This window comes from Peromyscus eremicus, chromosome X, assembly GCF_949786415.1.
Source record: "Peromyscus eremicus chromosome X, PerEre_H2_v1, whole genome shotgun sequence".
Taxonomy (NCBI): domain Eukaryota; kingdom Metazoa; phylum Chordata; class Mammalia; order Rodentia; family Cricetidae; genus Peromyscus; species Peromyscus eremicus.
In genome coordinates, this window is record NC_081439.1 from 25,396,413 (window position 1) to 25,422,907 (window position 26,495).

At 44.0% G+C, this 26,495-nt stretch overlaps 1 long non-coding RNA gene across 1 annotated transcript; it reads left to right on the forward strand.

Annotated features, from left to right (window-relative positions):
• Positions 1-665: 665 nt before the first annotated feature.
• On the forward strand, positions 666-1,870 carry LOC131899521 (uncharacterized). The gene is made up of 2 exons (XR_009376093.1): positions 666-954; positions 1,162-1,870. It is a non-coding gene; the product is annotated as an uncharacterized LOC131899521 (long non-coding RNA).
• Positions 1,871-26,495: the final 24,625 nt, after the last annotated feature.

Genomic DNA, 26,495 nt, shown 5'->3' on the forward strand with positions numbered 1-26,495 from the left:
AATAGGAAGAGGCAGGGTGCTGGGGAGACTCAGGAATCCACAAAGTTGACCCCACCTTGGTCTGTTGGCAGTGGTCCAGAGGGTGCCTGGACTGGTCTACTCTGGTGACTAGCCTAGCAAATAACCTAGCTGTCATCATAGAGTCTTTGTCCAGTGACAGATGGAGGCAGATACAGAGATCCACGGCCAGGCACCAGGCTGAGTTCTGGGAATCCAATTGATGAGAGAGAGGAGAGATACTGCAGGTGAGGGATGTCAAGATCATGATGAGAGGATGTGTAGAGATGACGGACCACACTAGTGGAAACCCATGAACTGTGGACTGGTGGCTGTGGCGCCCCCATGGACTGGACTAGGCCCTCTGGACACAGAAGATGGTTGTTTGGATTGAACTGTTTGGGGGGCACCCAGGCAGGGGGATTGGGATCTCTCCTTGGTGCATGGGCAGGCTTCTGGGAATCCAGTGCCTGTGGTGTGACGCCTTCCACAGCCTTAGTGCAGTGGGAAGGGGCTTGGACCTGCCTAGGCTCAGTGAGCTGGGCTCTGCTGACTTCCCATGGGAGACCTCGATTTGGGGTATGTGGGGATGCGGGGTGGCTTGGGAAAGAGGGCTGGGGGGTGGGAGGAGGGAGGAGGGTGGGTCTGTGGATAGCATGAGGAATGAGTAGAAGATTTCTTAATAAAGAAAAAAAAAGACAGAGGACTGTCTTCCAGGGAGACACCCCATCCTCCCAGAAGCCCTAGGCCCATCTATTCTCTTGCAGATTCATCAGTCAGGTATAGGTACTTCCTACTCCACCTAGGTGAAAAGGTTAAACCAATTACCTGCTGCTGTACTGTCTGTACCCAGGTGAACCTGAGAAGACGAAAACCAGCACTCATGGATGTTCAAGGAAAGGAGCATTGTTCCTGTGAACACTGGGAACCAGACTTTACTGAAGTTATTCAAACAAGGTTTGTCTACCAGTATTTGCTAGTTTTTATAGATACTTTTTTAGAATGGGTGAAGTCAGAAACCACTAATGTTGTTGCTAAGAAGCTGCTAATGGATATCATTCCCCAATTCAGCCTTCCCTCCTCTTTGGCATTAATGTTAAACATTAAGTTCTGGGCAGAAACTGGCAAATGCTGGACCAAATTGCTCTCTACTGTTCTTTTTAGGATCAGGTGCTCTCTGTACCAAGATAAGCTGAAATAATTTGAAATAATGTTTGGCTGACTGCCTCCACTTCTTTCTGCTGTGGGAAGGCCACAGATGAGTGAAATGTCTAATCATTCCTTCAAGACTTTACAATCCTTGCAATAGACAACTAGAGACATCCAGAGTCATCTGTCACCCCCACCACTTGCTCCACCCTTGATTCAACCAGCACACAAGTTCAATCCCGGGGACTTGGTGTGGGTCTGCCACTTACTCAGCAAGACTCTGGAACCTTCCTGGATGGAACTATATCTCATAATTCTGACAGCAGCAACAGCCATCACAGTATTGGGGACCACAGCTTGAATCCACCAGTCCCATCTAAAGGCAGACACCACCAGCCAGGAGAAGGGTGAAAAGGGAAGCATAATGCAAGATCCCTAGCGCCCTCTAAAGGTGAGACTTAGTCACACCTCGAACTCAGACTAATGCTAATACTGGGAACCTTGGTAGGTGACTCCCACTATGTGGCCAACTGAAAATGTTGAACTATGGGATTGGGAATTTTCTTGAACCACAGATGGGAAAGTAATAGGCATTTTCCAGATCACCACCTGCTGACTTGTGTTTAGATTTGACCTGTGTGATTTCTTTGACAATGAACTTGGGGCTGAATGGTGAAGTTACAGTCCAGTTCATCTGGGGTTTGGAATGAAAATGTGGAAAACATTCTTCTGGTCCTCACTATTTTATGCATGTCTGGCAGATGGGCCTATACAATGTCTTAAATGGAAGAGAGATTATCATTGCGCCACCCAGGGCTGTGAGACTGAGTCTGACCAGGATGGACATAAAACCTATATATCTCCATTCAACAGGTATATCCTTCCAGAGATTACAAACTTGGGAACTGCAATCACCTTCACTTTAAAGATTGTAGCCTAGAATGAGTTGACCACCAAACATTGGCCTACAGTCCAGGCCTGGGGATTTGTGATTAAATTTATTAATTATGGAGCTAGTACCATGTAGAATTCACTCACTATAAAAAGGTATCACCCCACTAGGCCAATGCTATAAGCCCCAGAAAAAGATGGCTACTTCAGCCAAACACTAGGGTGTCTCCTTTCCCTATTCTCCCTCCCCAGACTACTTCACCCATGGTAATGAATCAATCCATAGTCACAATCACAGGGCCTATAGTAACAGACTCAACCTTAACCCTACTCCAGAACAGAATTAAAGTTTCATTCCCAGTGATCCCTGAGCTTGAGACCTTAATGTTATTATACAATTGAATACATCATACACTCCTCAGCCCGGGAAGAGATACTAGTTTTATCTAGGCCTAAGCTCTCCTTTTTATGTGGGCATAAGGGCCAGTCCCTTCCATTACCCCAACTATCCGACCAGAAAATTTAAATTGTAACCCAGAGGAAACTAAGCTCACCTTGGGACACCTCCAAGGAAAAGGTACTTGTTTAACTTCTTCAACTTATAATCACTCAACTTCCCTTTACCCAAGCATGTAATGTTCACCTGTATACCAGCAGGTCTAAACATACTAGGGTCCACTTCCTGTAGTGACATGGTAGGCCTGCACATTCAGCCTTGCTAGATGTGTGATAGCTGAACATCTTGAATTAGGACCACAGGAAGGAAAGCTCTGGATTCTAACCACTATTCTGTATACTGGAGAGGAAGGTAGAAAACTGTTGCCTGCATTTAAAGGACACTCTCACCATGAGATCCATCAGGGCCTTGTTAGGAAAAGGGGACTAGCAATCTCAGTTATAGTTCTACCCCTCCTCTGACAGCGGGTATGCCAGGTACAGGGGCCTTGGGAAGGGCAGTCTTCATCATTCAAGTCCAGAATGTTAAAATATTGAGGAGTAAAGGAGACCAATACTTACAGCACCTAAAGGACTTTATAGGACAACTAAAAAAGCCATTGGATTTCCTGGCAGAACTGGTATTACAAAACTGTCCAGGGCTAGATTTGTTACTCTTGAAGAAAGGAGGACTTTGTGCTGCCTTAGGTGGAAAATGCTGTGTTTATATGTCAGTGACTTGGGGGTGATATGGGAAACACTAGATATGATTCAGAAAAACTTTGATACAAGGGCAAAGGAGAGAACTGAGGCTTCTAACTGGTACCAGTCTCCTTTCTCTTGGTTCCCATGGTTCACAACCCTCCCCCTTTTAACTGCCGTAGCTGGGCCTCTTCTTTTACTGCTCTTTGGCGTTACGATTGGCCCTTGCATTTTATTTTATTTTATTTTGGTTTTTCAAGACAGAGTTTCTTTGTGTAGCTTTGGCTGTCCTAGAACTCACTGTGTAGACCAGGCTGGCATTAAACTCACAGAAATCTGCCTACCTTTGCCTCCTGAATGCTGGTATTAAAGGTGTGTGCCACTACTGCCCGGATGCCATTTTAAATTGGTTGCTAACATACATTAAAGGAAGAATCAGCTCTGCTAAAACATTAGCCCTACAGGTGTAGCATGAACCTCTACTTCAACACGAACCAATGATTTGATTCATATGATAGAGAGCCAGTGGGGAATAATGGCTAAGGAAACTCTTAGGAGGAGCTGCTAGGAGGACACTGGTACAGAATGGTTAAAAACCCTAGCCTTACCCTTTCTGCACAGCATGCCTTCAATTAGGGTTTAAAGCCGTGGTCCTGCTACCAGTTTTTAATAAATTTGGCTTATTATAATTTGAATTGAGTCTGTGGTCCTGAATTACATAACAAAACCGTTAGGGGGTGTAGAGTGGGTGGGCTCCTGTAGGGGATAATCAAAGATATGGGCAATGAGGTTGGAGAAAAGGTTGAGTGCCTCAGAGCCAGAATGATGGAGACCTGATGATGTGGAGGGGTCATTAGGGAGCAATGTCAGGTTGAGGAGTGGACATGGCTCGGATATGAGGTTGAGATCTAACAAGCATGGAGAAGCTGTGCCCTGGTTGGGAGGAGTGTCATGAAAGGGCTATCTATGGCTGAGGGTCTTGAGTTAGTGTGTAATGAGGATGTGTACGGGGCTATGAAGTGAGATTTGTTTGCCTCAATGACGAGCTAGGGTCTGAAGCCAAGGCGGCCAGCCTCTGGTGACCATGTGTAGCTTTCTAATAATATGTATCACACAAACACACACCCTTGACAGGATGTTGCAAGAGCCTGCCTCTGGTTAGTTTGTAAGACAAGATAAAAGGATTTGTGTAGATCTGGAAGGGCTGGGGTAGAGGTGCAGAAGAGTGGACTTGAGTAGGTTTATGGGAGAAAGGAGGGATTGGAGGGCTAGGAGTGGTTCTTCTAGGGGCCTTTTGTGGCGTCATAGGTTGAGCATCCAGGGAGATGTTGGGGATCCAGATGCAAAAGTTAAAAAGTCCTAATAATGCAAGCAATTCCCCTTTGGTTTGGAGAAGGATATAGTCAAGGAGTTCCTTCTCCCTGGCTTCCTGGGTATAATTCTCTTTTTGTGAGATTGAGAGGCCCAGATAGGTGACTGAGGATTGGCAGATCTGGGCCTTGTTTGGGGAGACCCTCTATCCCTAAGTGGCAGAGAGCTGAGAAGGATTGTGCAGTGTTGGAGATTTGTCTGTGGGGACTGGATGTATAAGAGAAGATTGTCTATATATTGGAGAAGGAAACTAGGGAACAAATTTAGGTTGGTGAAATCCTGTTGTAGGTCCTGCCCAAAGTAATGAGGGCTGTCTCAGAATCCCTGGGACAAGACTGTTGTTAGGAACATAAGTCAAACGATTTTATATGACTTAGAATAATGTAGTGCCAGCAAGATAGGGGCCTACCAAGAGGCAGCTCAGATAGGATGTAGGCCCTAGGGCAAGCTCTGATATGTTAATGAACCAATCACAAGGCTGCTCATTTGTGGGCAAGTCCAAGGTGAGCTTTGATATGCTAATGAACTAACTCCAAGATGGCATTGATATGTTAGTGAACCAGCCCTAAACTGTGAGTCCCTTCCTATACAAATGAAATGATAAGGGGAAATTGGGAGATTGGAAGTGAGACATGGCATGTTAAGGACCTTCTAGATTTCCACTAATGCCATCTTCCTAGCCTGCCACAGCAGAAGGCTTCATGGAGGACGTGGGTCAAGCCTGCACAGCTTGTGAAGCATCCTAACCAGAGAAGATTCCCCAGTGGAACCCTGCATTGGCAGATTTCTGCCCAACCAGCTGTTCCTCACTTGGGGAAATGTCTGTTTAACTTTTATATTAATGGGCATGGTATTACAAGGAATGATTATATGAGTAAACTGAGCACATTCAAAAGACAGCTCTTGTGTGGTTAATTCCATCGGGTGAAAATAAGACCACAACCACAATTTTGAGCCAAATTTGAAGCAAGCTTTAATTAAATACTGGCTATGGTGATGGACTCTGACCAGATCCATTCCCGGGTTCCCAGAAAATGGCCACGAGTCACATTTTGTAGAGGTTTATAAAGGCAATCCCATAAGGCTACTGTAATGATACAGCACGTGGGAGGCCTTGGCGAGTTGGGCCAAGGTGCCCTGTGAGTGAGGGAGACACGCCATGCAGACGCAGCGGGCAGTGGCATGGCATGGTGGAAAGTCACTCATACCATGCAGACACAGAATCCAAGTGGAAAGTTTATTACAATAGAGAGGGGGGGAGGGAAAATGGAGGTGTGCATACCTCAAGGTGAGATAGGGAGGAAGAGGAAGAAAGGAGGGGTTTTTCCTTAAAGGAGGCTTTATGTCAGGACACAGGGCAGATTCCCAAGGGGTGTGACAGAATGCCAACAGCTACTTATTTCCCTCCAGGAACCATCAGGGGCAAGCATATTCTTCCTGCCTCCATACCTCCTGCCCACATGTGATCAAGCACATCCGGTACAGTTGGGTCAAACAAATTCGTTTAGCGGAGCAAAAACATGGGGCTTGTTATTTTACAAAAACAATAGCCGCAAGCATTTCAGGAAGCAGCTGTCCTTAGGTAAGTGGGGCTTACAGGTTAGAGGCATTTTGTTTTATGGATCTCTTAGGCACAGTAATTAAAACTTAGAACATAGGGGTTGGGGATTTAGCTCAGTGGTAGAGTGCTTGCCTAGCAAGCTCAAGGCCTTGGGTTTCATCCTCAGCTTAAAAAAAAAAAACTTAGAACATAACTTTGACTCTCACAGAACATCGTATTGAGCCAAGCTGTCTGCAACTACAACCATCCAGGTAAGTTACTGGGTGTGCAGGGTGTTTGGGTCTTCCCTGGTGAAGGCAAAAAGGGCTTGGGAGGACAGGTGAAGGGGGATAGTAATAAAGGCATCACTAAGACTGAACATGGAAAAGAAAGCAGCCAAGGAGAGCATGGAAGAGAGGTGCTTGTATAGATTAGCGACCATGGATAGTTTGGTTGATTTTTCCAGAGGTCCTCAACCAGTTGGTAAGTATCATTGGCTTTTTTGATGCCTAGAATAGGAATGTTGTGAGGGGAGTTGATGGGAGTTAAAAGGGTTACTTGTAGTAGCTGTTCAGTGATGGGCTTGAGTCTGTGGCATGTGGTGGGGATCTTGGACTGTGAAGCTAAAAGAGTTTTTCAAGGTTATGAGGACAGGAATATGATGGGTAGCTATTCAAGGATTTGAGGTGTTCCAGACTCAAGGATTGGTTAAAGGTAAGAGGCTATGGATGGAGGTTTGGGTTTGGGTAGGGGCACTGCCTAAGTCCAGGATAAGGAGAAATATGGTGGATATTTTTAGGTGGTATTGCGACTTCTTTTATTGCTTTATTAAAAAAATAAAACTCGGAAGTTAAATATTAGGGAAATAAACCTGAGAGATCCATGGAGCAACAGAGAAATGAATCACCCACTCTCTTCTCCACCTTCCTCGCTCGAAAAAAAGACCACACATCTCCTTAGGCCCCCTCCTCCTTTCCCCTGTGTGTCCTTCTAGCTTCTTCTCAATCCACTAGAAAACTCTATGGTCCACTCTGGCCAGCTTAGTGTGGACTCCAAGGAAACAAGGTCTGACTCTATTGGCAGTCTCAGAGTGGCGACACAAACTATTGGTGTAAATATTAAGGCCACTCCACGTAGTTAAAAGGAGATTTATTTAATGGCGTAACTTACAAATTAAGGGATAGGTAGGTCGCAGGGTCTGGGGAAGGTGTATCGCAGTCCAGCGGTGTTCTCTGGAGCTCTGCTTGATCCACCTCCACCATCCAGGGTCCCAGAACGGAGCGAGCACCCACCGATCCAGATCTCGGGTCCCCAGGCGCCTCCCTTGGCCCCGCCTTGTAGGCGTGACAGTTGCCGAAGTCTCAATGGGGGTTGGAACTTCCAGATCAAAGCTGGAATGGCTACCCACTACACAAATCTCCCACAACAAGGCGGGGGCAGAATATGTATAGAAACTCAGTTTAGAGAAGAAATTACAGCTTAGCATGGGGGTGGCCGTTAAGGTATTAGGATAAGAGTGGGTAAGGATTGTGTTGCCAAACTGGCAGGCCCAATTAGGCCTATGGGATGCCTGGGAATCCTGTTACTGTTAAGTTAGTTGTTTGTGTTGGCCCATGCCGTTTAGTGGAAAAAAAGTCTCCTATATCCAGTATGAAAGAGATTTTTCTACCAGCCATTGTAGGATTCACCCTGATGAGCCAAGGTGGGGCTCAGTTGGGCTGAGAACTCAGGCCCCTCTACTGGACCAAGATGGTGCCATGGGTGGTTTTACTCCCTGAAGTTCCAATATACCCAATTTTAAAACAGGGCCGTAAAGAAATGTACTATGGAGTGGATACATGAACAGACCTAGTATGTCACTTTTCCCTTCTTTCCCACTTGCAGCTGAAAGGGTTCTGTACCCAGATTTTAAGTCTCTCTGCCAATGCAGTAAGCCAGATCAAGGTGAATTAAAAATAAAAGACCAGGTTTATTGGGCATTGGGCAAAACGCTCCTGGGTGACCTTTTCTGACTCCCAGAGAAGAGCGGGGAGAGGAGACAGGAAAAACTGAGTGGCTGCTTTCTAGGAGGCAGTTTAAATAGCCCGTAGGCTTGGTCTTGAGCAGCTCCGGGGGAGGAGCTACCACTTGGTGGGCTTTCTGAGAGAGTGGGGTTTGGAGTTAGGCCAAGGTGGAGCTTCCAACTGAACAGCAGCAGTCATTGACTGCCTATAAATGCTTTGTTGATAAAAAGGGAGTTTTCTTGGCCTTTAGGGCTTAAAGCCTCCGTTGTTTGGAGAGTGCTTATTTCTTTGGTTTTGTTTGACAATACTGAGTCTTTTGACTTTTTCTTTCTTTCTTTCTTTCTTTCTTTCTTTCTTTCTTTCTTTCTTTCTTTGTGTTGTTGTTTTGATCTTTGGGAAACTGACAGGTTCTATGTGGGATAATCACACAGGTGTGTACGAATGCACCTTTTATCTTTGCATAGACATTTAGACTGAAATGGGTTGCATTGTACTACCAAGTGGTGGGAAGTAACCTGTCCCTCTCCCTTGGAGGCACAGGTAGCTTTTCTGATTGCTTGGGGGGGGGGGAATGTATGATAAAATTCAAAGGGTTAAAATTCCCAGGAAATTTGTTTTTTGAAGCAAATTTGTATGGCTTGGCTTTTGCCTTATTGTGTAACTATTTAGATTTTTAGGATGGGGCTGGAGATATGGCTCAGCTGTTAAGGCCACTGGCTGCTCTTCCAGAGGACCTGGGTTTGATTCTTAATATCTACATGGCAACTCCGATGGTCTATAACTGCCGTTTTGGGAGATCCTATGCCTTCTTCTGGCCTCCACAAACACCAGGCACACAAGTGGGGCACAAACATACTTCTAGGCAAAACACCTATCTATCCATGTAAAAATACTTTTTAAAAAATTAAATTTCTAAGACAGATGGTATCAGTTTTGATACCGTCTGGGAGTTCTCTGAGCCTTACATAGGCAGATAGATGACTGACTAAGAAGGGTCTGATTCATTGAAACATTATCTAACCTATATTAGATGTGTATCTGTCTGTTCTTAACATTATCATATAATTTATATGTAGAAACATTTTTAGCAAAAAATGGGTAAATGAAATTTCTTATGTAGAGGCTTTCATGTTATTGCAGAATGAAGATTCTAAGAAAGAGCTAAATTTCTGGTATTTGGAATTTTTGTTGTTGTTTTTGTAATGCTCTAAGTCCATCGCTAGTTGGTATTGAACACACAGCACCTTCTAACCCCATAGGGACGGAGAAGGTGACTGGGGCTGTGTCTCCTCTACCATAAGAAAGGGAAATAGGAAACTCTAACATTCTTAAGACCTGACCAAACACTCATTTGGGCTAGTGAGCACCCATCCCATTGGAGGGAAGGAAGATACTCCTTAAGATATTACCTAGTTGGAGGTCTGAATGAGTGTGGTTAGCCTATGGGAGGGTTACTACGCTTTTAGTTCAGTCTCAGCCTGGGAGTTGTTAAATGAAAGCTCTAATCTACCTTGGTGAAATCATCCACAGAAAAGGACTGATTTGTCTTTACTTTTGCAGCTCATTGCCCCAGGTGGGTGTGGTGATATTTTATATTTGCTGAAATGTGATATTTTATTTGTGCTTTAATAAATAAAGATTGCCTGGAGATCAGAGGAAACAGCAAGCCATTTTAAGTAAACAAAGAAGTCAGGCAGCGCTAACACACACCCTTAATCCTATCACTTAGCAGGCTGTGTGTTTAAGGCCACATTGGAAACCAGGTGTACCTGGTGGCACACGCCTTAATTCCAACACTAGTTAACCATAGGAGTCTAGAGGTCTGTACAGACAGACAGGAAGTGACAGAGCTGTGTAGGAAGAGGATTTGATGTAGGTGGGCTAAGAGAACCAATGAGAGAACAGAATAGAGAAGGCATATAAACGTGAGTATACAGGAAGAAGATCTCTTTGGAAGCTGTGGAGTTGGTGAGGTGAGGTTAGCTCATGGTTTGTCCTATTCCTCTGATCTTTCTTTCAGGCTTTAACCCAAATTTCTGGCTCCATGTTTTTTGTTTATTAAGACCGTTTACAAATTTGTCTACAGGTGGGCCATTCAAGCTCTTTTAAATTTTCTCCCTCCTTCAGAAATGAAAAACCTTGTGATAGGCAGAACCATTGAAGAGGAATGGTACCTCCACCAGGAGCATGCCACAGAAACCCTGATCTTACAGATGCTATTACATCAGAAACCCAGACACAATGTCATTATAAGCAGTGTGCCCTGTAAGAAAAAAGTGGAAGATGTAACTAAGCCAGGGAGAGAGAGAGAGAGAGAGAGAGAGAGAGAGAGAGAGAGAGAGAGAGAGAGAGAGAGAGAGAATGAGAATGAGAATGAGAATATGTCCTGGTGTGATAGCTTGAATAAGAAATATCCCCCGTAGGCTCACGTATGTGTTGGCACTGTTTGAAAAGGTAATGGAACCTTTGGGGTGGGGTATGGTCTTGCTGGAGGAAATACATGCAGTACAATAAAAATTACTCTTCATTTTTAGAAAGAAGTTATCAAATTTATTGACAATACATGAATGTTGTTCAGAAGCTCTAGAGGATATGAGAATGGTTAATAGCTGGGCAGTGGTGGTGCACACCTTTGATCCCAGCACTCAGGAGGCAGAGACTATGATCTCTATGAGTTCAAGGCCAGCCTTATCTACAGAGTGAGTTCCAGGACAGCCAGGGCTGTTACACAGAGAGACCCTGTCTCCAAAAACTGAGAGAGAGAGAGAGAGAGAGAGAGAGAGAGAGAGAGAGAGAGAGAGAGAGAGAGAGAGAATGAGAATGAGAATGAGAATATGTCCTGGTGTGATAGCTTGAATAAGAAATACCCCTCATAGGCTCACGTATGTGTTGGCACTGTTTGAAAAGGTAATGGAACCTTTGGGGTGGGGTATGGTCTTGCTGGAGGAAATTGTCACTCAGGGTGGGCTTAAGGATTTATAGCCTTGCCCACTTCCAATTCGTGCTCTGTTTTGTGTTTGTGGTTGAAGATGTGAGCTCTCAGCTTCCTGCTCCTGCCACCGTGCCTGCTGCTTGCTACCATGCCTCTCTGCCATGATGGACTCTTGTCCATCTGGACCTGTAACCCAAAATAAACTCTTTCTCCTAAAAGTTGCCTTTGGTCATGGTATTTTATCACAGCAACAGAAAGTAACTGATATTCCTCGAAACTCTTTTTTTTTTTTTTTTTTTGAGCTGAGGATCGAACCCAGGGCCTTGCGCTTGCTAAGCAAGCTCTCTACCACTGAGCTAAATCCCCAACCCGATACTCATTTTTAAAAAAAGACAAAGTTGGAAGTGGCTATAGAAATGAATCATCTTGGTAGATGTTGTCTCTAAAGTATATAATGCAGCAGAAGACAAAAAACTTGAGAGAGGCCACAGCTTTTACGGCTATAACCGGACAGAAAATGAGAGGTAGGCAAAATGAATTAGGTAAACATGAGAAGAGAGAATCCCTGGGGAGATATCAGTATTGCATACTGCAAGGAAAGGACATGCTGGCAGTAATACTCCGAAAATTAAAGGGATTAGAAAAGAAAGAGAAGGAGAAGCAAGAGAGAAGATAGTGGAGATGACTGCCATTCCAATAGTAAATGGTAAGGCAGAGAGACACTCCTTGATTATTCAAAGCCAGTTATACAGTTTTCCCACAGGAGTCCTAGGTACAATTGACAATAAAGTATCAAGCCATGGAGTTCCTCTTGGACATGGATGCTACATATCATACTCTTGATGTCCCAGGGAAGCCAAACTTGAGAGCTCACTGTAGGAGTAAGGAAGAGATGCAGTGGAAGCCTTTCCTACCACCTGTGGAGTGCCAACTGGGAGAGGTGAGATTAAAGGAGTAAGACCACATGGACAGATGGTACCCAGGAGTTAAGAAGTAAAACACCGAGATTAAGTTGAAAAGGGAATCATTAGCCCAAGAGAAGTGGCTCAGTGGTTAAGAGTACTTGTTGCTCTTGCAGAGGAACCAGGTTTGGTTCCCAGCACCCATGTGGTAGTTCACAGCTACCTGTAACTCCAGAGAGTCCAATACCATAATCTGACCACCTTGGGCACCAGGAACATACATGATACACATCTCTACATGAAGGCAAACACTCATAAAAATTACATCTTTAGAAATCTTCAAAAGGAATCGTACTTTGGATGAAATTAAAAAAAAAAAAAGAAGCTTTGGAAGGAATTGAACTAGTGTAAAATTTCTTAAATGTGGACTCATGTGTCTCTGGATCATCCTGCATCACACTCAGTTCTGTCGTTTTAAAACTGTGAATGGACATAGATGTGTTGAAAGGTTTGAAAGCTCCTAACGACTGTGTATAGGATATTCATCCTGTTGTATTAAACCCTTACATTTTGACTGTCTTACATTAGGATTGTGGGTCATTTTCTGGTTTTCATCCTTAAATATAGTTGCTTTAGCCTTCTTAATAACAAGCCTCAATTGCCATTTGCTTTTCACTGGCAAGATCCCAGATAAGAAATAGTATGCACTAGTGAGTTATTCATCAACTTGATAGACACTAGAGTCATCCCAGAAGACAGAACTTCAGTTGAAGAATTGCCTCCATCAGATTGGTCTGTGGGCGTATCTGAGGGACATTGTCTTGATTGATGGTTGATGTGGAAGTGTCCAGCCCCCTGTGGATGATGTCACCCCAAGGCAGGTGGACTTGAGCTATATAAGAAAGAAAGCTGAGCAAGCAATGGAGAGCAAGCCAGTAAGCAGCATTCTCCTGTGGTCTCTACTTCAGTTCCTGCCTCCAGCTTCCTGCTTAAGTTCCTGCCCTGACTTCTTTAAATGATGGACTATGTGGTAGAAGGGTAAGTCAGATAAACCCCAAGTTACTTTTGTTCAGTCTTTTATCACAGCAACAGAAATAAGACTAATCCAACATATCAAAATATACTCTTTGCCTTAGGCCTTCAAAAATTCTCCTACTGTCTTTAGTAAGATGTTACCCAAAGATTTAAAAGCTCTGAAACTGAGCTGGGCGATGGTGGTGTACCCCTTTAGTCCTAGCATTCGGAAGGCAGAGGCAGGTGGATCTCTGAGTTTGAGGCCAGCCTATTCTACATAGTGAGTTCCAGGACAGCCAGGGCAACACAGAGAAACCTTATCTTGAAAAAAAGAGCTCAGAAACTGGAAGGAGCCTTGCTGCAGTGTGAGCCTTGCTGCAGTGTGTTGCTGATCAAATGATCACAAGCTCCAATGATGAAAAATGTCTACTTAACATATTTAACACCAGTTCAATGCTAAATCACCTGGCATGTGATAGATACAAAGTGTCATCCTACACAGAGTTGGTATTTGTAAGCAGAGCTGATTACCTCAGCTGTCAAAGAAAATGAAGCTTAATTTCCAATCAGAAACGACTGATGACATTGAAAGTTCTGAAAGTAGGAGGCGTCTGTGAGCGTTTCTAGGCATGGTTCAGTTCTGCCAAACTTGGGTTCCTAACTTTGGAATAATAGTAAAATCTCTGTGAAGCCCTGAAAATGCTAGATTCGTAGCCCATGTTTGGATTCTAGAATGCCAGTGGGCATTTGAGAGTGTTAAGGAAACACCACCAGCCTTGGGCTTATCTAACCCTTAAGAGCCCTTCAAGGCATAGATTTAGAAGTAGTGATTCAGATGTTTGGAGAGCCAATCCCCTTAACCTGTGCCTGATTTCTCTGAATAATTGGACCAGACATCTAAAAGATGGACATTCTGGCCAGGCGGTGGTGGCGCACGCCTTTAGTCCCAGCACTCGGGAGGCAGAGGCAGGTGGATCTCTCTGAGTTCTAGGCCAGCCTGGGCTACAGAGAGAGTTATAGGAAAGATGCAAAGCTACACAAAGAAATCCTGTCTCAAAAAAACAAAAAACAAAAAAAAAAAAAGAAAGAAAAAAAGAAAGATGGACATTCTGCCTTCAGGCATTTGCAACCACTTATGATAGCTAACAAGAGGGTGAGAAGTTGATTTGGGCAGCATCTATTATGATGTTTATTGACATTATTAGAACAGAAAAGAGGATCCTGGTTGACAGAGAGATGATTGGGAAATATCAGACTATTTCACCTGGCACTCCGAATCCAGGTCTCTAACTGCCAGTAATGGAAATTGATTTTCATTTGGAACACGATTAGAAATTCTCCATGCAGTTTGTTCCAGAAGAAGACTGGGAACTTCTTGCTGGGAGCAGCTTCATGGAAGAAGATGCTGTTGAGTTGGGTATACTGTTAACACTGGATAAGGTAACAAAGCTACGCCCTCCCAAGTGTGACACCTCTCCACAAAAGGCTGAATTATGTGTAGTCACTAGGGTTTTATAACTGTTGCAAGAAAAACAAATATGTACTATTCCAAAATACACCTTCATGATAGATCATTGACATGCAGACATTTGGAAAGAGATACAGGAATGAAAGATGTCAATCATCTGATGGAAATACTGGCTCTACTGATACCTTAGCAGCCCAAGTAGCTATTATGAACTATGCAGGGTGTTGGGAATCTCTGCTCCAGCTCCACTCCTCCTATTCCAGACCCTGCCTCTCAGAAAGCCTGCCAAGGATCAGCTTCTCCCTCAGAGATGCTCAATACCGCACCTACAGGGTATTTAAACTGCTCCCTAGAGAATGGCCTGGTGGTTTCTCCTCTTTCCTGGGACTACCCAGGAATGCTTTGCTCAGATTAAACCTGGATTTATTAACTTGGCCTAATCTGATTTATTCCATCGGTGGAGAACCCAATATCGGGGTACGGAAACCTTTCACATGGCACCAAAAGACTGACTCTCACAGACTGAAGGACACCAAAGAACATACAGAGTCACAAAACAATCTGTAAGAAAGTCATTTCCTGGGGTTTAGATACTTGCCTAACTTCACGACTCATCTCCAGAGCTTGGTGACAAATGAGCCAGAGTATGGGGCTTCATCACTGAGGAACCTTAATGACCACAGGATGGTTTTACTGTTTGAAGCCCTGGTACATCCATTTTAAGACACTCATGAGCCAGGCAGTAGTGGCACAAACCTTTAATCCCAGCACTTGAGAGGCAGAGGCATGTAGCTAGAGTTTTCCTGCCTGGCCCACAGTCAGGACAAATCTCTCTCACCTGCCAGTCCCACAGCCACTCAGACCCGACCAAGTAAACACAGAGACTTATATTGGTTACAAACTGTATGGCCATGGTAGGCTTCTTGCTAATTGTTCTTACAGCTTAAATTAATCCATTTCTATAAATCTATACCTTGCCACATGGCTCGTGGCTTACCGGCATCTTCACATGCTGTTGCTTGTCCTGGCGGCGGCTGGCAGTGTCTCTCTGACTCAGCCTTCCACTTCCCAGCTTTATTCTCCTCCTTGTCCCGCCTACACTTCCTGCCTAGCCAATGGCCAATCAGTGCTTTATTTATTGACTAATCAGCAACACATTTGCCATACAGAACATCCCACAGCAGAGGCAGGTGGATCTCTGAGTTCAAGGCCAGTCTGGTCTACAAAGCGAGTTCTAGGACAGCCAGGATTGTTACACAGAGAAACCTTGTCTTGAAAAAAAAGACACATATGAAAGGACAAATGGTAACAGGAGTGCAGTATTAGAGGAAACATACATTTGAAAACTGGCAGATAGACTTCACTCAGATGCTTAACAGGCAATTTGAAGTTTTATTAGTATTTATGGATACTTTTTCAAGCTGAGTAGACATTCTACTTAGTGGCAGATATTGGGGTCTAATGGGCACCTACTAGGTTTCCTGGGTTTTGTATCTTGGCACAAGGGATAGACAGGAGCATGTGGATAGTAGTAGAAGCAGAGACCATTTGTTAAGAAATAGGTCCAGGGATGGTAGCACACGCCTTTAATCCTAGCACTCAAGAGGGTACAGCAGAAGAGTTGCCATGAGTTCAAGGCCAGGTTGAGCTACATAAATGAATTCCAAGACAGCCAGATATACATAGACCAGGGGTGGGAGAGGGCGCAAGTTATAGATCTTGCTGTTTAGCCCAGGCTGCCCCTTACTTAACCTGTCAGTCCTCCTGTCTAAGCTCTCAAGTGTTTACATGAGAGATGTGGACCACCATTCCAGGATTTTAATGTTTCCCCTCCCCTTTTTGGTACTGCTGTGCAAGTACTGTACCCAACCTCTAGAGGTATATCTCCAGTCTTTCTAGTCCTTTTCAGTAGGTAGTGATCAGCGCGTGTATCTGACCTAGCATTTGTCTGACTACTAGGTAAATTTCTTGGAATGTGTGCTAAGTTTGTCAGACCAACCTGAAAGCTAGGAATGCAGTAAAGGTAACACCTGGATCCTGCAAGAGCACCCCCCACCCCAGCCTAAGAAGACTAAATCCTGTGGAAGAGTGTTAGGTCTCAAACCAGGGAAGCAGTTAGCTGAGGTGCCTATTTAACATATCAAAGTGGAAGCTGCCTGCCTGTTTTGCCCAGCTTCCCTCAATCCCTGCTTGTTACAGGGTGTGGCTGGTATACCCCACCCCGTATCCAGAACCTCTCCAGCCCAGGGGCTGGGCTGCCCTTCCCCAGCTGCCCTTCACTATACAATCCAGGCATTTTAGTTACCTGGACCTTTTGTCTGCTCTTCACTCTCCTGGCTCTCCCCTCTCCTCACTGGCCCAGCTTAGGGTCATATGCACTCTGGACTCTTTCAGATGTCTCTGCCTCTGACTATGCACTCCCTTTTATCCACAATAAACGTTTTCCTCCACCATACCTAGGAGCAGTCCTGGCCTTCCTTTTCACTTTCTTTTTTTTTTCATTCAGAGAGTACTTGCTAAGCCCATGTACTTTTGTTCTGTGGACACCAAAACTCCTGTGATTTCCTCCATGAGAGACCATGGTATTCAGAAATAAACATGTTGTTCTGGGTGACTTGGGTTCATGTCACTAGGGAATGGAAACTTGTACTAAGCGGGGAGTAAATTGTTTATTTTATAATTGCCTTTTTGTGTAGACACATCATGTGCTGAGAAGGGCACTTTGTGTTTCTTGTTTCCATCTCCCCCAAATCCTTGTGCTCTGGCTAAATAATGAGAAAACACTGGACAGTATCAAATTGAAGAAACTTTCAGAAAATGTGTTTTCTGAGGCAGTTCAGAGCACATACTGCTCTTTTAGAGGACCTGAGTTCAATTCCCCGTCCCCATATCAGATAGCTCACAACCACCTGTAACTCCAGTTCCTGGGGGATCCGATACCTCTGGCCTCTGTGGGCACCTGATTCACCTCATGTGCACACACAGAGATACACACAATGAAAAAATAAGTACATTAAATAAGGAGGAATAATAGCCTGCCTTTAGGAGCAGCATGATCACAAACATAAAGGAAAGACTGAGATACTGTCACAGAGTGGGGTAAATTAAGGAGTAAATCCTCAGACAAAGGTCATTAGCACAAAAGCTAGGGAAATCCAAATAGAAGCTTGAATTTACTTAACTCTTTTTTTTATCCAATTTAATGCCTTCATTTTGATAGCTGTGTTGTGGCTAGCCTTGGGGAACCTCAGTGAAAGGGCAGAGTGAGCTTTCTCAACTTTGGCACCCCTGACATTGCTCACTTCTCTGGTGGTCACCCACTTCTTGTAGCAGCCGTCCTGAGCTCTACTGGCAGGGAGCCAGCAGTGCTTCCCTTTTAAAGGACCCTCCAGCCAAGTCCTGAAATCACTGCTTCCCTCCAGTTCCCAAAGTCCGTTGAGTAGTGCTGAACACTGCGTGCTTCAGGCTTGAAGGTTGAGGTTGGAGAGATGTTTAAGACTGCTGCTCTTCAAAAGACTGGAGTTTGGTTCCCAGCGCCCATGTCAGGCCACTCACGACTGCCTGTAACGCAAGGGGACCTGACTCCCTCTTCTGGCACCCTCAGACACTAGCATGCATACAGACACACAAATCTTTTAAAATGTAGTAAGTTCCTTGGGTTGAGAACCATTGTTGCACAGGAACCCTGTGTATCCCTGCTATATTTTGTGAAATCTAAAATTTTAAATTATACCATGTATGTGTAGATTATTAAACTATAAATCATTATCTAGGTATATTTTAGCAAGAGCGAAACTGTTATTGAAAAAGATGCCTACATGTTTTAATACAAACTGGATATAACAGGAAACCATAGATTCTTGTGATAAAACACTCTCAAAAGTTGTCTCTGACCTCCATACAAGTACTGTGGCAAGTGTGTGCCTGTATCCCCCCCACACACACACACAAATAATGAAATGTAAAATCGTATTTGAAAAAACAAGTTCTAGTTGTCATCGTTGATGACTTGATACAGAATTTTGCTTTCAAAAATCACATTGCCTGACTTGGTGGCACACGTCTTTAATCCCAACCCTTAGGGAGATAGAAGAAGGCAACTCTGTGAGTTCAAGGGTAGCCTATTTAACATAGTGAATTTCATGCCAGCCAGGGCTATATACTGAGACTATCTCCAAAAACAAAAACAAACTGTAGTGGTTGAAATGAGAATGGCCCCCATAGGCTCATAGATTTGAATACTTGATCCCCAGGGAGTGGCACTATTTGAAAGGATCAGGAGGTGTGGCCTTGTTGGAGGAAGTGTAGCCTTTTTGGAGGAAGTATGTCCCTGGGAATGGGCTTTGAGGTTTCAAAAAGCCCATTCCAATCCCAGAGTCTTTCTCTTCCTACTGCCTGTGGATCTGGATATACAACTTAGCTACTTCAGCACCATGTCTGCCTGCATGTTGCCATGCTCTCCACCATGATGACAATGGACTAAGCCTCTGAAACTGTAAAGCCAGTCCCAATTAAATGTTTTCCTTTATAAGAGTTGCTGTGGTCATGGTGTCTCTTCACAGCAATAATAGTACACTGACTAAGACACAAACAAAACAAAATCATGAGCTATCTGTCCTAGTTTGCTTTCTGTTACTATGACAAAACACTGACCAAAAAAAAAAAAAAAAGAAGAAGAACTTGGGGAGCAAAGAGTTTATCAGATTATAGTCCATCATGAAGGGAAGCCAGGGCAGGAGCTCAAGCAAGTACTTGGAGGCAGAAACTGAAGCAGAGGCCATGCTCACTTGCTTGCTCAATATGTATTCTTATACAACCCAGGAGTGACAGCCCAGGGGTGGCACTGCCCACAGTATGCTCTGCTATATCAATCATTAATAGAAACCCCCCTGCACACTTCCCTAAAGGTCCATCTAATGGAGGCATTTTCTCAATTGAGGGTACCTCTTCCCAGCTGACTAGTATCTAAATCCAAGGTATAAATACCCAGTCTTAATAATTATCAAAAAAATTTTAAATGCAAATCATGGGAGGTATCATCAGACTTCTTCTGTGGCCTTCTCATGCTATATCTACCATGAGAACATCCTTCTGGGAGAGGAGGAGGAAGAGGACAACAATGAGGAACAGGTAAAAGAGAAGAATTAATAGTTCAGTAATAGGGATGCAGAGATCATTAAAGGCCAAAGCCAATGTCTCAAGCCCACCAAAACATGAAAACCTGAAGTAAAAGCCCCTAATTGTTAAGATGTCACAATTCTCACAAAGTTTATGTCCTTATCTGAGAATGGACCCAGGACATAGGGAAGACAAAAGGCTCCTAGTTCTCACGTGGTTTGTCCCAAGGCTTTGTTAGAAGGATCTCAAATCCCTTCCCTGTTTGGAACTTCATGATGTGTGAGCATAGAGAACCCTTTTTAAATTTATTTTATTTTATCAGCCACAGAGCACCAGGAGAATCATCAAATAGTTAGTCCACTGGCAAGGGAAATGATAACAGCATATTAGTCTGCCCTGTGCTATAAGATTCTGTACTCCTGAAGGGTGGGTGCAAGTGGGCACTCTGTGAAATGGATAGATGAAGGAAAATTGGAAGCTCATAGCTTCTGGATTTTTTTTTCTTTTTTGGTTTTTCAAGACAGGGTTTCTTTCTGTAGCTTTGGTACCTGTCCTGGAGCTGGCTCTGTAGACCAGGCTGGCCTCAATCTCACAGAAATCCACCTGGCTCTGCCTCCCAAGTGCTGGGATTAAAGGCATGCGTCACCACCGCCGAGCTAGCTTCTGGAATTTTTAAAAATTGTATTTATTTGTGGGTGAGGTTTACCAAGTGTCTTAGTTAGGGTTTCTATTGCTATGAGGAGACACCATGATCATGGCAACTCTTATAAAGGAACAACATTTAATTGGGATGGCTTGCATTTTCAGAGGATTAGTCTGTTATTATCATGATTCGACATGCTGGCATGCAGGCAGACATGGTGCTGGACAAGTGCCCTACATCTTGCAGACAACAGGAAGTGAACTGAGACACTGGGTGGTATCTTGAGCATATATGAAATCTCACAGTCCTCCTCCTCCACAGTGACACACTTCTTCCTACAAGACCACACCTACTCCAACAAGGCCACACCTCTTAATAATGTCACTTCCTTTGGGGGCTGTTTCCTCTCAAACCACCACATTCCACTCGCGGGCCCTCAAAGGCTTGTAGCCATATCATAATGCAAAACTACATTCAGTCCAACTTCAAAAGTCCCCATAGTCTACAACAGTTCCAAACTTACTTAAAAGTCTAAATATAAATAAGTCCCTTCTGAGATTCATGCCATCTCTTAATTGTAATCACCTGTTTAAAAAAAAAAAAGCAGGGGGCTGGAGAGATGGCTCAGAGGTTAAGAGCACTGCTTGCTCTTCCAAAGGTCCTGAGTTCAATTCCCAGCAACCACATGGTGGCTCACAACCATCTGTAGTGAAATCTGGTGCCCTCTTCTGGCCTGCAAGGATATGTGCAGACAGAACACTGTATACATAATAAATAAATAAATCTTTTTTTTTTTTAAAAAAAAGAGTTTAAAAAAAAAAAGCAGATCACATACTTCCAACATATAATGGCACAAGATATATATGTTACCATTTCAAAACGTAGGGAAGGGAGCATAGTGAGAAAACACTGGACAAAGCAAGACTGAAAACCAGCTGGATAAACTCCAAACTCTGCATCTCTGTGTCGAATGCCAAAACACTCCTCAGATCTCCAACTTGTTTCAGCTTTGTTAACTGCAACATATTTCTTTCTTTTGGGCTGGTTCCATTCCCTGTTAGCAGCTTTTCTTAGCAGGTATCCCACAGTTCTGGCATCTCCAACATCTTGTGGTCTCTAAGGCAATCCAGGCTTCACTTTCACAGTTTCATGCAATGGCCTCTGTAGGCCTCAATTCAGGGACACCCCTGCCACATGCCTGGCCTCAGCAGCTTTCTTTAGTCTCAGGGGCAAATTTCATAGCCCCTTTCTTCCATCCTTAACTTCAGAACCACATGACCAAAGCTGCCAAGTTCTGCTGCTTACTGGGGCTGGTACATGGCCCCTTTGTTCAATTACATCTTCACCAGCTTTCTGTCCTTCACTGCCTAAGCTTGGCTATCCTGGAACTTGCTCTGCAGTCCAGGCTGGCCTCAAACAAAGGGATCCACCAGCCTCTCTGCCTTCCCAGTGCTGAGATTAAAGGTGTGCACCACACCAGGCTCTAAGCTTTTCTTTCTTTTTTTTTGTAAGATTTATTTATTGTGTATACAGTGTTCTGCTTGCATGTATGCCTGTAGGCAAGAAGAGAGCACCAGATCTCATTATAGATGGTTATGAGCCACCGTGTGGTTGCTGGGAATTGAACTCAGGACCTCTGGAAGAACAGCCAATGCTCTTCTGGAAACTTATCTGGGTGCGATCTTTACCTGAGGTCATCACTCCCTTTATTCCATTTCTTAATCTGTTTATCTCCTTGAACACAGGACTTTACTCCATTCCACTTCCTGGTGCTCCGTTTTTCCTCAAAGTGTACATTTTCTTGCTCTTTTTCTTTATAAATCTGTATCAGAGTGACTAGTAATAACCACACAACAGAGTCTATACTAGGCTGTTTTGATATTTCCTCTGCCAACAGAATTAATCCAAATCTCTTCACTTTAGCCTCAGGCAGACTCTTCAGACAAGGGCAAAAAGCAGCTACTTTCTTTACCAAAATATTACAAGAACGATCTCTAAGCAACATGCTAAAATTCTTCTCCTCTGAAACCTCTTGAGTGAGCCTCCATAGTTCAAATGACACAGCACCACTGTCTTCCATGCTCCTACTAGTATGGCCCATTAAGCAGTACTTAAATCATTCCACTGCTTTCCTAACCCAAAGTACCAAAGTCCACATTTCTCCAAACAAAAACATGGTCAGGCCTATCACAGCAATACCCCAGTCCCTGGTACCAACTACTGTCTTAGTTAGGGTTTCTGTTGCTGTGAAGAGACTCCATGGCCACAGCAACTCTTACAAAGGAAAAACATTTAATTGGGGTAGCTTACATTTTCAGAGGTTTAGTCCGTTATCATTATGGTTCCACATGGTGGCATGCAGGCAGACATGGTGCTGGAGAAATAGCCAAGTGCCCTAGCTCTTGCAGGCAACAAGAAGTAAACTGAGACATTAGGTGGTATCTTGAGCATATATGAGACCTAAAAGTCTGCCTCCAGAGTTACAAACCTACTCCATCAAGGCCACATCTCCTAATAGTACAACTTCCTTTGGGGACCATTTTCTTTCAAAGCACCACACCACACATGTAGAGGTCAGAGGACACTTGTGGGAGTTAGTTCTTTCATTCCACCATATAGGTTCTGGTGCTCTAACTTAGGTTGTCAGGCTTGATGGCAAGTGCCCTTACCCACTGAACCATCTTGATAGACCCATGATTCTGGACTTTTTCTCTTAAAGACCCTGTGGAAGCAAAATTGACTAGGGGCTAAAGTAAGAAATGGGAGTGTAACGGTAACGCCCGCGTTACTGTCACCCGTTCACCATGTCCGAGCGAGGGGCTGCGGATAAAAAATAGAGACAAGAAACAGCGAGTCATTCGCCACGGCTGTAAGCCGGGTGCCAGCCGAATGCCGTTTATTGAAAGAGGGAGGAAACCTTAAATACAGGCTTACAGCACAATGGCGGATCCCCGGAGGGCAGAAGTTTGCTACTGAATGTTCTACATTCTTGCATCTAAGCTGTTAACGCCCAATATGCAGGATACACAAACAAGGAACTTCCCTAAAGCATTCAGGAGGGTGGATACCGGCAGGGAATTAGAATAGGGAGGACATCTGGTCAAGGTCGGCAAGCAGGCAACGGCTTTACTCAATATGGGAGGAGACCAGGGCCCTACAGGTCCCCCCTTATTACTAAAAAATGAGCTTCTGACTTAGGTTGCGTGGGACGTCAGCAGGTCACCTTACCCGTCATGGAGACACCTGCCCAGGCCCCGCAAGTGCTCTGTCTTAGGTTGGTGAGCGCCCCCCAAGCATTACCCGTCTCTGAATACTCATTATCATACAGGCTCAACCACGTGAGCTGTAGAGTAAACTGTTGCCAAAGATCTCAAAGTGGCGCTGGGCTTGCAATCTGTGCGACCCAGAAAAGACCAACAGTAGTCCTAACCCACCCATAGCCAGGAGGCTAAAGGCGATTGAGCCATTCCCTTCTTAAACGAGCCTTACCATTCCTTTGCATTCCGAGGACAGTCCTCGCTTTGCTTTTAGTGTTCCTTCAGAAAATCTTAGAGAACCTTATCAGAGATATCAGTGGGTGGTATTGCCTCAAGGAATGGCCAATAGCCCTACTATATGTCAAATTTATGTGTCTTTGGCCCTAGCTCCAGTTCGTAAAGCTTTTCCAGATGTTTATATAATTCACTACATGGATGATATATTAATGGCTGCTAGAGATAAAAAACTTGTTTTTGATGCCTTTTTTAATTTACAAGAGGTTCTTAGCCTGGCTAATTTACAGATTGCCCCAGAAAAGGTACAGGTATCTTATCCCTATCATTATTTAGGTCATGAATTGCTACGCACGGGCATACGTCCACAAAAGATTACTCTGCGTATGGATCAGCTACGCACGCTTAATGATTTCCAAACCTTTCTGGGAGATATTCAATGGCTTCGGTCCACTTTAAAAATTCCAACAGGTCAGCTTCGCCCTTTGTATGACATCTTAAAGGGCGACCCTGACCCTTTATCTCCCCGTAAACTAACAGCTGAAGGACGTGTAGCCCTACAACGAGTGCAAGAGGCCCTGGAACAGGCTCACGTGCAGTATATAGATCTTTCTTCTCCCTTATTGTATTTGGTATTTTGTTTTACTCATTCACCTACTGGAGTGTTTTGGCAAACAGGTCCTATTCTATGGGTACATTCCCCAGCTTCTCCAGCAAAAACCATTACTCCTTATCCACAGGCTGTTGCTCAGATTATATTTAAGGGAATCAAGATCAGTGTTCAAACTTTCGGTAAGGAGCCAGATATTGTGGTGACCCCATACACCCAGTCTCAAATAGCATGGTTGCAAGCTAATGATAATGATTGGACCATATTGACATGCTCCATGCAGGGTCGGTTTGATACTCACTACCCCTCCAATGATGTGTGTCATTTTTTTAAATTGCATCCTGTTATATTTCCCAAGATAGTACAGATGACTCCTATTCCTCAGGCCCGTGTAGTATTTACTGATGGCACTTCACGTGGTTTTGCTGTGGTGGTTTCTGGTAACATAGTAAAGAGAATAAAAGTCCAGGGCACTTCTGCCCAAATGGCAGAGGTACAGGCGCTGTTGCTTGCTTTACAGATGTTTTCTGATGAGAGTGTAAATATTTATACTGATAGTCAATATGTGGCACATGCCATTATGCCTTTGGAGACAACAGCCTACATACCATCCATTTCTCCCATTCATGAATATTTATTGCAAGTGCAAGGACTTATATGGTCCCGCTCACATAACCTTTATGTGGGCCATATTAGAGCTCACACTCAATTGCCTGGACCTCTAAGTGAAGGTAATCAGAGGGCTGACGCCATTACTCGTATGGCTGTCACATTAATTTGCTCCACCTTTGATAAGGCTACTCAGTTGCATCAACGTTATCATCTTAATGCTGGATCTCTTCGTCATCATACAGGCATAACCCGGGAACAAGCCATCCAGATAGTTAAATCATGTCCTATTTGTGTTGAATTTTTACCTGTTCCTCATTTGGGAGTTAATCCCCGAGGACTTTTACCTAACCATGTGTGGCAGATGGACGTCACGCACGTGCCTTCCTTTGGAAAATTACAATATATCCATGTGTCTATTGATACATATTCTTCTCTAATTTTTGCTTCTGCTCATTCAGGGGAAAAGATTAAGGATGTAAAGAATCATTGCCTTAATGCTTTTGCTTACATGGGAGTGCCAAAATGCATAAAAACTGATAATGGTCCCGCCTACAGCAGTACGGGATTTTCAAAATTATGCCAAGACGTTTCTATCATTAATAAGACTGGTATGGTATTCCTTATAATCCTCAAGGACAGGCTATAGTAGAATACTGCCATCTTACCTTAAAAACATATATTTCTAAAGTAAAAAGGGGGGAGCTAGGGGCTCATCTCTCCTCTCCACATTCTACTCTTTCCCTTGTTTTATATATTTTAAATTTTTTATCAGTGGATTCTGCTGGAGTATCCGCTGCAGATAAGCACTGGAGGGCTCCTGTTGCAAATCATCCTCTGGTTCGATGGAAGGATCTTTCTACTGGCACTTAGAGGGGACCCGATCCGGTGTTGGTGTGGGCCCCGGGGATCTGTTTGTGTCTTTCCACAGGACAATGAAGTTCCTCTTCGGGTTCCTGAACGCTGCGTGCGCCCTGTGGCTGCTGCTGAAGCCCAACATGGCAGAGACCTATTGGGCCTTCGTAAAAAAACTCTCCCCTTCTGATGCCAATGGGGATTGAGAGCCCAATACGGCCAGCCTTGGCAAACATTATTGTAAGCCTAGGAAGTGTAGCCATGTGGTTGGATTCTTCAGAAGGTAATGTATGGTAACTTTTTTCAAAAATGTTAAGAATGTGTCACACCTTGGAGATTAAGGATAACTCTGAAGGTCAATGACCTTCATTTGTTAACAGTAGCATGCCAGCTAAGCCTTTTCACATTTTGCAACCCTCTTCAAGCTGGTGTAGTACCTACTTTTCAGGAATGGCTCTGTGCAACATCTATTGGCCTCCTGAAATTCTTCTAGCCTCTTTTGAAGACACCTTAAAATTTGTGAGCCTGAATGTAGCCATTAATGAGACCATTAGTTCTGCTCCTTGTTTGCTGTTTTTGTTTTTGTTTTCTTTATGGTTCTTAGTTCTTTTGCAGACCTGCCAGCCTAAGTAGTGCTGGGATCAAGAAAAATGGGCCTTGGTGGTTCGTGTTCCTGGAGCTGCGTCCATGCCAGTGGACCATGGCAGTTAGACACAGATGATGCTAACACGCTCCAGAAGAGACTGACATCACTGTTGCCGTTGT